The following is a 16,804-nucleotide window of genomic DNA, read 5'->3' as shown; positions in this document are numbered from 1 at the left end:
AATGGTTCGAATCGATCGAGAGTGTGTTTCGACACAGCGTATGCCCTGAAGTGAAAAAGACAAATTTCGCTTCAAGCATGTTTAGAAAGACCGCTCTAACATTTTTGGGTAGTGTTATGCACCACCAAGGTTCGAATACGGGTATGGCTCTTCCATGGTCCGATCTCAAGGCACTTATGATGAAGAACATCTGTCCCAAACACGAGCTCCAAAAGCTTGAGGAAGAATTTTGGAACCTAAAGCAAGAAAGTGGTGATAATGTCGCTTATTCACTCCGTTTTCACGATTTGAGAATTCTTGTTCCTCACTTGGTTACCCCGATTGAGCGCGAGCTTGAAAAATACATTGGGGGTTTACCGATGTAAATCCGGGACTCCGTTATGAGTAGCAAACCCATGAATCTTGAGGACGCCATCACTTTAGCCGGTGCGCTATCGGAAAATCATGTGAAGGCGGGTACTCTAACCCTCAAGAAACCGAGTGAGAAAGCCAAGCCCAAGCCCGCACCGCAAGCCAAGGTTGAACCCGCACCACAAGCCATTAACTACTCCAACTCTTCCCGTCACAACAACAACAACAAGAAGAAACCCAAGACCAACTACCGAAACTATGTCGTTACCCAACCCCAACCTCAACAACAAACTCAAGCTCCACCACAAAACCGAAGACCTTATACCGGTACCGCCCCGCTATGCAACACTTGCCAACTTCACCACCCACAAAACATGTCTTACCGCCATTGTACCATTTGTAACCGACTTGGCCTCTCAACACCACCTGTCGATCCGCCCAACGAACCCAACCTAACCAACCAAGAACCTTTCCCCAAAATTCCCAAAACTGTTATGCACCCTACCCACAAAACCAACCCCGAGCTTGCTTCAATTGTGGAAATCCTAACCATTTTTGCAACAATTACCCACATTTAAATTTTGCAAACCAAGACCAAACCATGACCGTACCCTACTACCAAACCCAAGCTTACCAAGTCCAAACTTACCAACCCCAACTTCCCCAACTCAATGCACCACTCATCCAACCCATCCAAGCTATACAAGCACCACCTCTACCTCCACAACAAGCACCTCGAGTCAACCATGGAAATCAAGGGCAAGCTTTCATGATGAACCCAAATCAAGCTCAAGTGGCAAACGATGTCATGAACGGTATGTTTTTGGTGAACCATCATTTGACTTCTATTTTATTTGATACCAGTGCCGATAGAAGTTTTATTTCTTTGAAATTTGATTCGAAACTTGCTATGCCTCGAACTAAGCTTTCCCGGCCGTTTTCTGTTGAAGTCACCAATGGCAATTCCATTACCATCAATTCCGTCGTCCGTGATTGTTCTCTCATCCTTTCCAAGCATAAATTCTCCATCGATCTCATCCCGATGCAAATGGGAAGTTTTGATGTCATAGTAGGCATGGATTGGTTATCTTTGCACCGTGTTGTTTCGATAAATTCATTCACATTCCGCTCGTCAACGGTAAAATTATTAAAGTCTTCAGTAACACTACTTCTAGAAGGTTAAATCTTATGTCGTGCTCTCAATAACAAAAGTACTTACGCCAAAAGTATGTTCCTTTTCTAGCTCTCGCAGTGACAAAAGACAAAAAGGAAAGGAAAATCCAAGATATTTCCATTGTTCGTGATTTCCTCGACGTCTTTCCCAATGATGTCACCGGTCTTCCTCCAGTTCGTCCGATTGAATTTCGAATCGATCTTGTGCCCGACGCAATGCCCGTGGTCAAGGCTCCTTATCGTTTAGCCCCGTCGGAAATGCAAGAATTATCAAACCAACTCAAAGAACTTTCCGATAAAGGTTTCATTCGTCCTAGCTCTTCTCCTTGGGGCGCTCCGGTTCTCTTCGTGAAAAATAAGGATGGTTCGTTTCGTATGTGCATCGATTACCGAGAGCTTAACAAACTCACTATCAAAAATCGTTATCCCTTGCCACGAATTGATGACTTATTCGACCAACTTCAAGGCGCAACTTGTTTCTTCAAAATCGATCTTCGATCGGGTTACCATCAATTGCGTGTTCGCGAAGAAGACGTTCCTAAAACCGTTTTTCGTACTCCATATGGACATTTTGAATTTTTGGTTATGCCTTTCGGGTTAACAAATGCACCCGCGATGTTTATGGACCTCATGAACCTCGTTTGCAAACTGTTCCTTGATAAATTTGTTATTGTCTTTATTGATGACATCCTTATCTTTTCTAAATCAAAAGCCAAACAAGAACATCATTTGCATTCCATTCTCGATCTCCATAGAAACGAATCATTCTATGCCAAATTCTCCAAATGTGAATTTTGGCTGGAGGAAGTTCAACTTTTAGGGCACATCGTAAACGACAAAGGTATTCATGTTGATCCTGCTAAAATTGAGACTGTTAAGGATTTGAAAACTCCAACGACTCCCACAGAAATTTGATCCTTACTCGGTTTGGCCGGATAATTTCGTCTTTTCATTCGAAATTTTTCCAAGATCTCTTTGCCTCTTACCTCCCTCACTCATAAAGGGAAATCATTTGATTGGGGTTCGAAGCAAAAGGAAGCCTTTGGTACTCAAGGACATGCTTTGCAATGCTCCCATTCTAACCCTTCCCGATGGAAACGACGATTTTGTTGTATTTTGCGATGCCTCCCATCAAGGACTTGGTTGTGTTCTCATGCAACGAGGTCAAGTCATCGCTTACGCATCAAGACAACTTAAGGTCAACGAGAAGAACTATACGACTCACGATCTCGAACTTGGTGTCTTCGTTTTCGCTCTCAAAGTCTGGAGACATTACCTTTATGGTACGAAATGTGTGGTTTTTACCGATCATAAAAGCCTTCAACATATTTTTAACCAAAAAGATCTCAACATGAGACAACGAAGATGGGCCGAATTACTTAGTGATTATGATTGCGAAATTCGCTACCATCCCGGTAAAGCAAATGTTGTCGCCGACGCCCTAAGTCGAAAGGTTAATGTTAAATCCGTCTGCTTTTAAGCGTTATTGTCCAAACCGATCTTCAAATTCGTATCTTTCAAGCTCAACGTACCTCTGTTGAAGAAGGTAACATGTACGACGAAATGTCATGTGGAGCCGAACTTCAACTCGAAACCAAACCCGATGGTCTTTTGTACTTTCTCAATCATTTGTTAGTTCCCGATCGCGATGACCTTCGTACCTGTATACTCGACGAAGCTCACAATTCGCGGTATTCCGTTCATCCCGGTGCGGATAACATGTATTTCGATCTTCGTGCTACCTTTTGGTGGCCGAGTATGAAAAAGGACATAGCGTTGTATGTATCTAAATGTCTTACTTGCTAAAAAGTCAAAGCCAAACACCAAAGACCTTTGGTTTTACTCGAGCAACCACCGATTCCTGTTTGTAAATGGGAAGACATTGCTATGGACTTTATCACTAAATTACCCAACACGCAAAAAGGCAACGATAGTATTTGGGTGACCATCGATCGATTGACCAAATCTGCTCATTTCATTCCGATCCGCGAAGAGTATTCTGTTGAGCAGCTTGCTCAAATCTATGTTCGGGAAATTGTGTTCCGACACGATTTACCATTGTCTATCATCTCCAATCGCGATACTATTTTTACCTCTCATTTTCGGCCTTTCACTTCAAGAAACTTTGGGAACACATCTCGATCTTAGCACCGCTTATCATCCTCAAACGGACGGTCAATCCGAACGTACGATTCAAACACTCGAGGATATGCTACGAGCGTGTGTTCTTTATTTCGGCGGAAATTGGGATTCACATATTCCTTTCATCGAGTTTTCTTATAACAATAGCTATCATTCTAGCATTGATATGGCTCCTTTCGAAGCTCTTTACGGTCGTAAATGTCATTCTTCGATTAGTTGGAACGAAATCGGTAAAGCTCAAATCACGGGACCCGAAATGGTCCAAGAAGCCACCGACGTCATTGAACAAATCTGTAAGAACCTTCTAGCCACTAGAAGTGGTCAAAAGAGTTATGCCGACAAACGGCGAAAACCGATCGAATTTAATGTTGGCAATCTTGTTCTTCTAAAAGTATCTCCTTGGAAGGGGGTAGTCCATTTCGAAAAGAAGGGTAAGCTAGCTCCTTGTTTCATTTGTCCTTTCAAAATTATTAATGTGTTGGTAAGGTAGCTTATCGACTCGAACTACCGCAAGAACTTGCCGATGTTCATCCGACATTTCATGTTTCGAATCTTAAAAAGTGCTTAGCTGAGGGTAATCATGTCGATAAATTCTTAAATAGTTACATTTTAAACCTTGAACTTTAATTGTTTACATTTTGCAATAATTTTTTATTTAAAGATCTCAAGACAACCTTTTAATCCAAGACTTTCTTTATCTAGGCTTTGTCTGTTAAACTCGTCGTTCCGGCAAATCTCCAAATTATCATCTTTCAAGTTTATTACTTGAACGTGAGTACTTTCATACCTTGTTTTCCATCTTTCGTTTTGGGGTGGCATTTCATACTTATTCAACTAAATGCTTTATACTTGAAACTTAACCCACAAATGTTATTGTATACTTTACTTGAATAATTTCTCGATTTGGTGTTCTATGATTATATACCTATGTGTTTATGTAGGTTCCCTGGATGGATCAACACGAGATATCTCGATCTACGTAGGTGCGGAATCCCTGCGTAGGTCGTTACGAGCGTAGAAGACACGAATAGATCAAACACGATACGATAAACAAACACGTTATATTATAACCGAAACACGTGATATGAATCACTGACTACAAGAAACTCTCTGGTTTACACGTTACACACGATATCACGATCTATATCTCATCATTCAAACCAGCCGTAACCTAGCATACATATTCACGACAACTTCGCCTGGCATGTTCAGGCGAAGTTGTCCATAACTTCGCTTGACTAACAAGTTCGCTTGATAAGCGAACTTGTCAGTAACTTCGCTTAAACATAAACAAAACACAATTAACATTACAGACTCGATTACAGACACTAGACTATGAACTACTGACATTATGCACCAACAGACTCCCCCTTGGCAGTAGCTTCATGTCTTGATCTTCAAGCACGTGTCTTGTAATCTTCAATCTCTTGGTCTTCATGCATGTACTCCTTCTCTCATGCATACCGTGACTACTCGCTGATATTTCCTCGCTTCGTCTTTCCAAGCAGGAATATAAAATATCTTCTTCTCATTTAACACCTGCAGATCAGCTTTCGATAAATTAACAAGATGCATCGGATCATACACTCTTAGCACTTCTTGTTCGTCTTCGTCTTCCATCACGGCTTCAGCAGTCTGGCAATCAACATACCACCATTTAAGATCTTTCAACACATCTTGAGGCATAGTCTTCATTGGAACCTCTTTCATGCATCGAATCGGTTTGTACTTCATTACCATCCATGGCTTGCCATCTGCTCTCATTCCTCTTTCCTTATCTTCCACTAGCTTTCCCTTCTGTGGCTTTAATAACTCAAACTTCTTTTCTTTAATACTTTCTTTCCACACGATCTTCCCAATAACTCTGGCCATGTTGTCGTCGCTTCTATTAATCAACCCCAATCTAGCCAAATCCTTCACCTCACATTCAGGCAATGTATTGAGAGATCTCAACGTCCTCTTAAAGTATTGGATCCCATCATATCTTTTCACCACGAACACTTTTAACTGTTCATCATATAGCCAACAGATAATTCATTTCTTTGATTCAGCATAGCCTTTGATATTATAACTTTTCTTGAACATGGTTGGAACAGCAGGCTACTTAGTTTTGATAAACCAATGAACATAGCCTTCCTTCCATCTAGGCTGCTCCTCCCATTCTGTATCATCACCTACTGTATCTTGACATACATCTGACTTTTCAACTTCAGGGATCTCGTGTTCAACATTCTCCTCAACTATTTCACCCTCTTCAACATCATCTTCTATCACAATTTCTGCACCAATCTTTTCAATCTCTTTGACTGGTAGAACATCATCTTCACACATAAACTCATCATCCAACATATCATCATCCAACTCCTTCAAGGCATCGATCACATCACCTCCCATCTCCTCGTCATCTACCATCACCACCTCATCACCACCAGAACCGCCAGCTGCGCTTGCAGACTCCCCCTGAGCTGTGGAAGTCCCAAGAGCTTGAGTAGTTCTTGGCCACTCACCACCTGCACCTTTCGATGCATTGGGATCATCGTCTCTGTCATTCTTCTTCTTTGTCCTGAGCTCGTCGCCTTTACAGCTCGTCTCCCCCTGAGATGCCAAGAACTCCTTCATAGCATCTATAATTTTTCCATGTTCAACCAGGAGGGACGACTGTAGTTGATTTTCTGCTACTAGGCGTTGAATAGCTTGGGTCTGGATAAGATTCACCTTTGATTGTTCTGCCACGACCCGTTCAAGTGTAGCCATTCTTTTCGAGTCTGATAGGGTTGCATCTAAATCGAACCTCATGTGAGATATGTCTTGGGTATACTGAGGAGGGATTTCAAATGTAACCGGGACATCAGAAGCAGGCGTAACCGCAGGTGGTATCATACCTGATAACCCTGCAGTTGCAACGACTGTCGACTCAACAAATTGAGCAACCACCTCTGAAGGAGTAAGAGTTGGAGGTGGTAAAGACACAATCTCCGGAGTCGTCAGCTGGAAAGTAGTGATAGATGGGAGGCCAACAGATGATGATGTAGCCACCACGGGAACGTCCGTGGCGCTTGGCCTTGTGACCTGTAATGGTGTAGGGACAATTGATATACCTGACAGTGCGAGCGGAGCGAAACGTACGACTCTTGAACTCTCACCTGCTCCCATACCTGCACCTGTCCTGTCCCTTCTTGAACGTCTGATCAACTTATGAATGTCTTCTTCTTCTTCTGACTCACTGTCGTCATCTGTCCTCTTTCTCTTCCCATACGTCCTCTCTTGAGTTACCATCATACGTCTTGCCTCATCCATTACATCATCAAAATCTGAGTCAGCCACCGTCGTAGCTGCTCTAGTAACATCCATCCTTGAAACTTGTGCTATCGAGACCTGTACATCTTCTTGAGGATCAACTCGGTCCATATCGAAGTAGCCTTGACCTCCAAACACTTCATCAAGGTCTATGTTCTCCTCTCGTGACACAACAGGCGCAGCAGGTATATGTTGAGGTGCTCCTGCCTGTTGTGGTTAAGGATCTCTGAACTCGTCCCCATTGGCAGGAACATACTCCGGGTTGATTAAATACCCAAAGAGTGGAGTATGCCTGGGACGGAGCTCAGGTTTGCTCCTCGCGCTTGATGTCCTGCACTGAGCAAAGATACGTTTGTTCACACTCTCCACGTATCTGATCGGGCGGCGCTGAGGTAGATTTGGAGCCACATGGTTCAAGATCATCTGGATGAATCTTGGATACATAATGAACCTCTCACGCGCCACTGCCCGTCTTTGTCTATCGATCTCATAGAAGACCATCTGACTGAAGCTATAACGTTTGTTATAAGTCAGAGCAGTCATCGCCGACTGCATGGTCGCACCCATCCCGTCAGTACCCGCCTTCCTCCCTGACATGCAGACAATCATTACGTGCATGAGGAAGCGCCACTGATCGAGTAGGAAACCCTTCCTTCGTTGTGTATCGCCCAACGGGCCCGAATAGCCCATTCGTAAAAACGCTCCATCTCGGAAAGGAGCCACAAAGTCCGTCGGGTCATCCCTGGTCTCATTCCCGAAACGTAAAGCCGCCCGGATTTGTTCAGAAGAGAACTGAACTTCTTGATTGTTGACGGTTTCTCGCATAATCGGGGGCTCAACGCGGCAATCATATTCCACCGTCTGCCAAAAATCCTCAATATTGGGTAAGGATATCGTCAGAGTAGTAGTGATCGCGTGGAATATCCTCGAGCGAAGGAGGAAAGTGATGATTTCGTGGTAATCCTCCACACCACTCGCATCTGGGTCTAACGTAATATACATATTATGCCCAGGGAAGAATTGTCTCTGGTTATCTCCCCCGTCATCGCCACCAGCACCTCCAACACCAGCAACAGCAGCCATATCTGCAACAAACGAACCAAGTTAGATAAACGTTAAAGCATAACACAAGTTCGCTTATTACCATGAGCGAAGTTGTGATAAAATCTGTATAGGCGAAGTTAAAGGTGGGGCGAAGTTGGGAACAACTTCGCTTCATCTTTAAGTTCGTCTAATAACTAATAAGTAAAAAAGGTTCAGGCGAAGTTAATGATAACTTCGCCTCACCACAACATCGCCTCAGGCGAAGTTAAACCTCAGGCGAAGTTGCGGATAACTTCGCCTAATCCTTAAGTTCGCCTGAATCTGAAACGGCGACTGATAGGTTTATGAAACAACGTGCAGTTGGTGATTTCGTGATTAAGGAATCCGGAAAACATGATTTTATGGTTAACTAGACGATGAATGTGTGAAAGACCACGTTAAAACAAGTTTGAAACCGGGTTTAAGGATCGAACGTCCGAGGTCACTAACCGGGTGTCGAAACAACCTAGGATTAACAACAATGACAAAGATTATTAGCTATGACGACACTACGAACCTTGAATCGATAACGGAAACTGAGAAAAAGAACAAAGATGAAATCGAAAGACAAGTTCGCTGGTTAATCGGATAAGTTCGCTGGTTTTGAAAATTATGAAACTGTTGACCTTAAAAATTCCTTTATATAGGAGCGGATTTATACAGGCGAAGTTGTGGATAACTTCGCCTAGGGCGAAGTTATTCACAAGTTCGCCGATATATAAAATATTACAAAATCAACCCCTATAATTTGAACAATTTGCAATTAAGTTTTAAAACTTCCTTAAAGAATTAAATGACACGATCAAGTCCAAGTAACCAGTTATAAAATCATAAACTACCTAAGTACGAAAAACTTTTAAAAATTAAAGTACAAGGGATCAAATTTCAGTCTCGACAGGGACTACTACGTTTTAGAAAAGATCCGAACAGGAATCATACTAATTACGTGACTGTCACATAGATCCGTGTTTAGCTGTATTATGACATAAAGAAACAGGTTGTAAGCAGGTAAATAACTTAAGATGGTTTTCATCGTTTCTGTGATACGAGTTAAGTTCAATTAAGCTCAAAAATTAAGTGAGCAACAACGCAGAGATTATGATGCCTCCTATCTATTCTCAAAGCGTATTTGGCTTTCCCCAAGTCACCCCGAATTGACTTCGACCCGTAGTGTCTGATTAAGTTGTAAGTATTCTTCGATCTTTAGACTCTGCTTCCCGTTCTCTTTCTTACATCATGATTGACATTTAAAGAATGTCTCAATGACTAAAATTTTTTTTTTTTTTTATTTTTTTTTAACAAACACATAGAGAACAACTGCAAGTCCCGAATCTGGATCACTGCAGTCTCTTGACACGCTTTCTTCAGGGGAATCAGAACACTAACAGGCTCGTGTATGACTGGGTAATCGCTTTTCTGCCTATCATTCGGAAAGATATATATGAAGACATGCAGAACTCTTAAGAAGTTTCCACATAAAATCGAGTAGATTTAGTTAGTATCATTCTACTTTTACGCACCATAAAAAGCTACCATGACATACAATGACTGTTCTTAAGCCTTTTAAGCCTAATAACTTCACTAGTTAAGCACACAGAATCAGTATATCTATCATTTTCCAAGGTTGGATCAATTTTCTGTTAAACATAGCAAACGAACTTCTTACGAAGTAGTAGACTTGAAAAATAATTTCATTTCCCTTAAAGAAAAATTTAACTTCTATCGCCCCGACCAAATCAAAGCCTTCAGGTCAACGGCTATCCCGAAGATCCAATAGATCAGCTGGACCGACCACATACTAGTATGTGTCCTTCTAACTAAGTATGATCGATTAATTTTAAGCGAAAGAATGAAAACTCATCATAAACCGCCCCGGTCACTTTTAGTCGTCTGGTTAATGGCTATCCTCATATTTTACAAGTAGAAATGAGGACCAAACATATCCTAAGACATGTCCATCAAACTGAGGTAACCGACATTGTTCTAAGCGACAGTGACGTTTTTTTTTTTTTTTTTTTAATATGCACAAAAAGCATGGTTACTCGGGATTGATCATCCCATTCAACTCAACAAGGTTTTGAAATCTTGATTTGTCAAACGCTTTAGTATATAAATCAGCGAAATTATCAAGCGTATCCACCTTTTCAAGCACAATCAGTTTCTTCTCAGCACAATCCCGTATAAAATGATGACGTATGTCAATATGTTTAGTTTTACTGTGCTTCACGGGATTGTTAGTTACTGAGATAGCAGCTGTGTTATCAATGCAAATAGGAGTAAGTGAGAAATTCAGACCATAGTCGCGCAACTGTTGTTGAATCCACAGAACCTGGGAGCAGCAGTTGGATGCTGCCATGTATTCTGCCTCACATGTTGAAATTGCGACTGAAGTCTGCTTCTTGCATTGCCACGACACCAATCTGCCACCTAGAAACTGACATCCTCCAGTTGTTGACTTCCGACTCTGATTGCACCCTCCATAATCAGAATCTGTGTAAGCGACTAGCTCCAAGTCTCCTCCCTTCGCGTACCACAACCCCAGCTTAGGTTTGCCTTTGAGATACCGCAAGATCCTCTTCACACCCTTCATGTGAGATTCCTTTGGGTTTGCCTGAAAACAAGCACAAAGACAAACAGCAAACATAATATCAGGCCTAGAAGCAGTTAAGTACATTAAAGAACCTATAATAGCCCGATATTGAGTTGGGTCCACATCTGCGTCATTGTCTGTCTCAGCACCCAATTTGTGATTGACGCAGACTGGAGTATCGAATAGAGTGCTGTCCTCCATCTTGAAACGTTTGAGCACATCATGGACATACTTGGTCTGATGAATGAACATCCCATCCTTCTTCTGATCAACCTGCAATCCTAAAAAGAAAGTTAGTTCACCCATAGCACTCATTTCAAACCTTTTCTTCATGACGGCCTCAAACTCCTGACACATGGAGACTTTTGATGCAGCAAAGATAATGTCATCCACGTAGACTTGCACCAGCAGGAAGTCGCTTCCTTCTCTCTTGAAGAACAACGTGCTATCTATCTTCCCTCTTTCAAACCCATTTTCAAGCAAGTAATCTGATAAAGTTGAGTACCAGGCACGAGGTGCCTGATGTAGTCCATACAACGCCTTGCTTAACTTGTACACGTGGTCTGGAAAGTCTGGGTCAGGAAAACCCGGAGGTTGCTCAACGTACACAACCTCATCAACTTTCCCATTTAGGAACGCACTTTTCACGTCTAACTGAAATACCTTCATCTTCTTATAAGCAGCAAATGCCAAAAACAATCTAATGGCTTCCAATCTTGCCACATGAGCGAACACTTCATTATAATCAATCCCCTCTTGTTGATTAAAACTTTTAACGACTAGCCTCGCCTTGTTTCTTATAATAATCCCTTTCTCATCTCTCTTGCACTTAAAAACCCCATTTTGTGCCTATCGCATGCACATGCTTCGGTTTTTCAACCAAAGTCCAAACTTCCATTTTCTTGAATTGAGCCAGCTCTTCTTGCATGGCCTCGACCCACGAGCTGTCCTTTAGAGCCATTTGGTAATTCTTTGGTTCAATCTGGCTGATAAAGCAGGTGTACAAGCATTCGTTGATTATGCCTGTCTCCTTAATGCTTGTGTAAACACAGGTGTGCTCATTCAAGCTACGTCTTGTTTGTACACCGGAGGACACATCACCAATCACATTCTCCAAAGGGTGATCTTTATGAATTCTCGTGGTCGGAACAGAACCGACATGCAAATTGTCTTCCAAGTTAGAAGAGAGCTCGTCAATGGTTGTTTCTTGCTGAGAGTGAAACGGATTGAAAAATTCTTCTTCAGGAGAGGCAGCAGGGGTATCGATAGCATTTGATGAGGAAGGTTGACATTTATCAAACAGCTGTCTTTGCACTAGATTTTCTTCCTCATCAAGGATCATCTTCGTAGCAACTCTCTCTTCTTCTTCTGCACTATCCAAATACGGTATGTTAAAAGACTTAAAAAGTCTATCATAGTCGAAAAACTCAGCAGGTCCGTTGCTTGGTTTTGGCGGTTTGTAACTTGTGATATCGGTGTTACACACCACCTCAACCTTGCCGGTCGATGTATTAAAGACACGTCTGTTGGGAGTCGCAACAACATAACCGACTAAGATTCCTTCATCGGCTACTTCACCAAATTTAGAATTTGTCTTTAAAATCGAACAAGGGGACCCGAATGGTTCAAGACCACTCAAGTTGGGCTTCCTCCCATGCATAAGCTCATAACACGTTTTATTTAGTCTTTTAACAGTCAAGACTCTATTCAGGATATAACAGGCTGTAGCAACAGCTTCAGCCCAGAACACCACAGGAAGCTTCGAATCAGCCAGCATAGTTCTGGCTCCTTCAATTAACGTTCTGTTCTTCCTTTCAGCCACTCCATTCTGTTGCAGAGTATACGGAGCGCTGTACTGGTGTTCAATCCCTTTCTGAAGGCAGAAGATCTCCATTTCAAAATTCTTGAACTCCGTTCCATTGTCACTCCTGATGAACTTAACCCTTTTATCCATAACGTTCTCAACTTTGGTAATCAAATTCTTCACCATCTGAGCCGTTTCATCTTTTGATTTCAGGAAATATACCCACGAATATCGTGAGTAATCATCAGTAATCACCAAGCAATAAGAAGTACCTCCTAGACTTTTTGCATTCACGGGACCGAAGAGATCCATGTGAAGCAATTCTCGAGTACTGACAATAGAATTGACCTTCTTGGTGTGATGGGATTTCTTGTGCTGCTTTCCCTTCTTGCACGCTAGACATTTGTCTTCAAAGTTGAAACTTTTCAAGGGAACGCCCAGCACAAGTCCATTCTTGACAATGTGGTTCATCTTCCGAAGATGAATGTGCCCCATTCTCCTATGCCACAATTCGGACTCTGATTCGCTCGCTTTTGTCATAAGGCATGATTCTTCCGTGGCCATTTCAGTCGACCTCATATCCATAATATACGTATTCCTCTCACGTGGAGCCTTCATCACAATCCACTCCTCTGGTATCTGAAAACCAGGATGCAACACAATCGCCTCATTCTTTGTAAAATGAACGGTGTACTCTTTATCACAGATCTACGACACACTCAGCAGATTGTGCTTCAATTCTTCGACAAAGTTTACTTTCTCTAGAGTCATCTTTCCATTAGACACCGTTCCCATTCCTGTAATCTTGCCTCCACTTTCTCCTGCAAAGCTCACTCTCCCTCCTTGAACAGGTTTCAAATCGTGTAACAAGAATTTGTTACCCGTCATGTGCCGGGAACAGCCGCTATCCACAACCCATAGGTTGTTTGCAGCCCTGTTCAACTGTCCCTACACGATAAAAGCAAAAGATTAGAATCTAGGGACCCAAGACCAATTGGTCTTGGATCTGTACATCCCGAACTTTGGCTTTCCAAAGTTAGTCTCTGTATAATTCCTGTGAGTCCTATTAGTATACCTCCTTGTAGATTGATTGTGAGGCCTTCCAAACCTTTGTGAATTGAAAGAATTATAGCTTGTGGTTTGGTTATTAGCAGTGTAAAACTGAGATTGGTTTCTTTGAAAACCTGAATTAGTCACATTTCTGAATTTTGAATGGTTTTCATTTTTACCAGTATTATTATTACCATTAGACTTATTCTCAGTTTTAGTAGGCCTCACACCTCTGAATCTCTGCTTCAGAGGGCAATCAGCAACAAGATGTCCTAATTGATTACATCTAAAACAACATCTGTTTTCAACTTTCTTATCAAAAGTTGTCTTAGATGTTGAGGCTGTATTACTGCCCGTTTGTCTCACATATGGTGGGACATACGGGTTTAGTGGAGACTTCTTTTCAGATGTTTTCTTTTTCTCTCCACTTTTTGGTAATACTTCCTCTTGATTTGTCTCACTCGACTCAGAAGACTTGTCCAAGTTAGATGAGACAAGACTCGGAGCAGAAATTTTAACACTTGCAACAGGCTTACTAACTTCTGGTTCTTTAGTAGTAACTGGAATTGGAACTGTCTGAACAACCTCAAAGTCAACAGATTTCTGTATACTAGGATTAAAAGTGTAATTGTGATTATAAGGTGGTGGAACCTCATGATAACCAATTCCTCCCCTCTTAACTGAGGAACCTTGATCACTAACAAGGTGATCAAGAATAGCAGAGGAATTTCTAAACTGCTCAAGTTTTCTATTCAGTTCCACCACTTTCACCTGGTGATCAGCAATCTGTTTTTCTCTTTCAGCTATTAGCTTGGTTTTTTCTTCCAAAACTTCATAGCTTAGATCAATCACTTGTATTTTTTCAGCTAGTTTTGCTTTTAGACTTTTAATATCTTTTTCACAAGCTTTTATTTTAACTTTATAGCTATTTTCTCTTGCTTTAGTAAAGTGATGATCTTCTTTTAAAGTTTTAAACTCAGCATCTAAACCAACATACTGATCAGTTGTAGTTGCTAATTGCTCAGACAAGTTTTCACATTTAAAACAAGTAGGTTTAGAACATACCTCGGAGAGCTGGTCTTTAACATCTGCCATGAGAGCTTTTTCTTCTCCGGTAACCTTCTCATTTCCTTCAGTTTCAACCTTCGCCAAATTGGCCTGTTCGAAAATTTCTTCAGAATGCAGATTCCAGTTGTATTCACCATCTTCTCTGGAAATCATAGCACTATAATCTTTACTACCCCCATTATGCTGTGTAGACTTGCCTTGACCACGTTCTACACGCTCATTTCTGCACTCCTTAGCAAAGTGGCCGTTTTGCTGACAGTTGTAGCATCTTACCTTCGTCTTGTCAAACCCTGGCCTTCCACCGACAAACTTTCTTCCGGTCTTTTTCATAAACCGTTTCACTCTTCTCACGATCATAGCCATCTGCCATTGCAGATCCATTTCTTCCATATCATCAGCATCAATCTGGTCATAGTCTTCATCCAACATAGCTGGATCAACAATCTTCCCCTGAATGTAGTTCTCATAGGATGCAATAAAAGAAGCATAGAGAGCAACCTGCTCTTCAGCAGATTTGACACTCATAGGCATCTTAGAGTAGTTGTTGCTAGGAAGACTTAGAGAGCAGCTACTCTTGTTTGCTTGCGGTTTAGAAGCACTAGATCCACCTGCTACAAAGCAAACATCACCATTCGTGTTGACTGACACATGCCCCTCATGTGATGAGTTGGCACCCGACTCTCCTTTCGAGTAGTAGGCAGCTGATTAAGTCTTCGAACCTGAACTAGAGTTGACTTTAGCTCCATACATACCTGGATCTTGAACCTGATCCGTAGGTGTCTCCTTTCTAACCATGTTAAGCTCAAAGGTTCGGAGCTTGTTGACTGCCGTTTCCATATTATATTGGGGAAAGTCTTTGTCTTCCCTCATCAGCACCGTGTACATCTCCCATTTTGGTGGGAGAGTATCAAGAAGCTTCTCAACTATCTCTTCTTCTCGGTAAGAAATTGAATAGTTGCTCAGTTCAGTCATCAGATGATAATATCGGGTGATGATATCATCTAGAGATTCATTCTTCAAATACTTGAAGACTGAGAACTGGGTTTTGAGCAATTTGATCTTCGAAGCACGGATTCCCACATTTCCTTCAAACCGGTTCTCAAGAGCTTCCCAAAGCTCTCTTGCTGTCTTGTACTTTCTAAACGTATGAAGGATCTCTTGTGGAAGAGCCATAGTGATAGCAGCATGAGCCTTGCTCTCGGCCTCATACATCTTTTTCTCTTCATCTTCCATTTTGCTGTACTTCTTGATCTGATCACGACCTTCGTACTCCATAGTTGGTGGAATATAACCATCCTGGATGCATACCCACATTTTCGCATCCTGGTACTTGACATATTGTTCGAACCGATCCTTCCAAGCAATGAAATCGGTTCCCTTCAGCAACCTTGGTGCTTTTGTAGCTGATCCTGCTTCTACTTCCATCTTTACTAACTCAGAGATGTTAATTGATGACATCTTTCTCGAAAACTAAGAAACCCGAAAAAATAAAAAAAAATTTCTTCTGAAAAGTACTGTAGGCGAAGTTACGGATAACTTCGCTTAGATTTAACTTCGCTGGATCTTTCTTAAATTCGCGTGACTTGGCGAAGTTGAGTGTAACTTCGCTTAGGGTAAGAGAACTTAGGAAGTAGGCGGAGTTGTAGAGAACTTCGCTTGAGTTAGGCGAACTTGAGAAGGTAGGCGAAGTTGTGGATAACTTCGCTTAACCTTATATCTTCGCCGAAACCCTACGAACAGTGACGGCAACTTCGCCTGATGAACACGAAGTTTCTGCAGATCTGATTTCTGGGTTTTTCGAGGTTTTTGACGGTGTAAAGGGTTAAATACGATGGTAGAAGATAAGAATGACACAAAAACACAGAAAACACGTCCCGCGAATAGTCGAAACGGGACGATTTCTACACCCGCGTGAATATCCCGAACCACACAATCGAGCAAAAGCTCTGATACCAATTGTAGGTTCCCTGGATGGATCAACACGAGATATCTCGATCTACGTAGGTGCGGAATCCCTGCGTAGGTCGTTACGAGCGTAGAAGACACGAATAGATCAAACACGATACGATAAACAAACACGTTATATTATAACCGAAACACGTGATATGAATCACTGACTACAAGAAACTCTCTGGTTTACACGTTACACACGATATCACGATCTATATCTCATCATTCAAACCAGCCGTAACCTAGCATATATATTCACGACAACTTCGCCTGGCATGTTCAGGCGAAGTTGTCCA

The sequence above is a fragment of the Bidens hawaiensis genome, unplaced genomic scaffold (genome assembly GCF_021521415.1).
Source record: "Bidens hawaiensis isolate Kalapana, Puna unplaced genomic scaffold, B.hawaiensis_p1.1 tig00056747_1, whole genome shotgun sequence".
In the NCBI taxonomy this organism is placed as follows: domain Eukaryota; kingdom Viridiplantae; phylum Streptophyta; class Magnoliopsida; order Asterales; family Asteraceae; genus Bidens; species Bidens hawaiensis.
The sequence above is the reverse complement of the archived record's forward strand: the minus strand, read 5'-3'. Positions refer to the sequence as shown.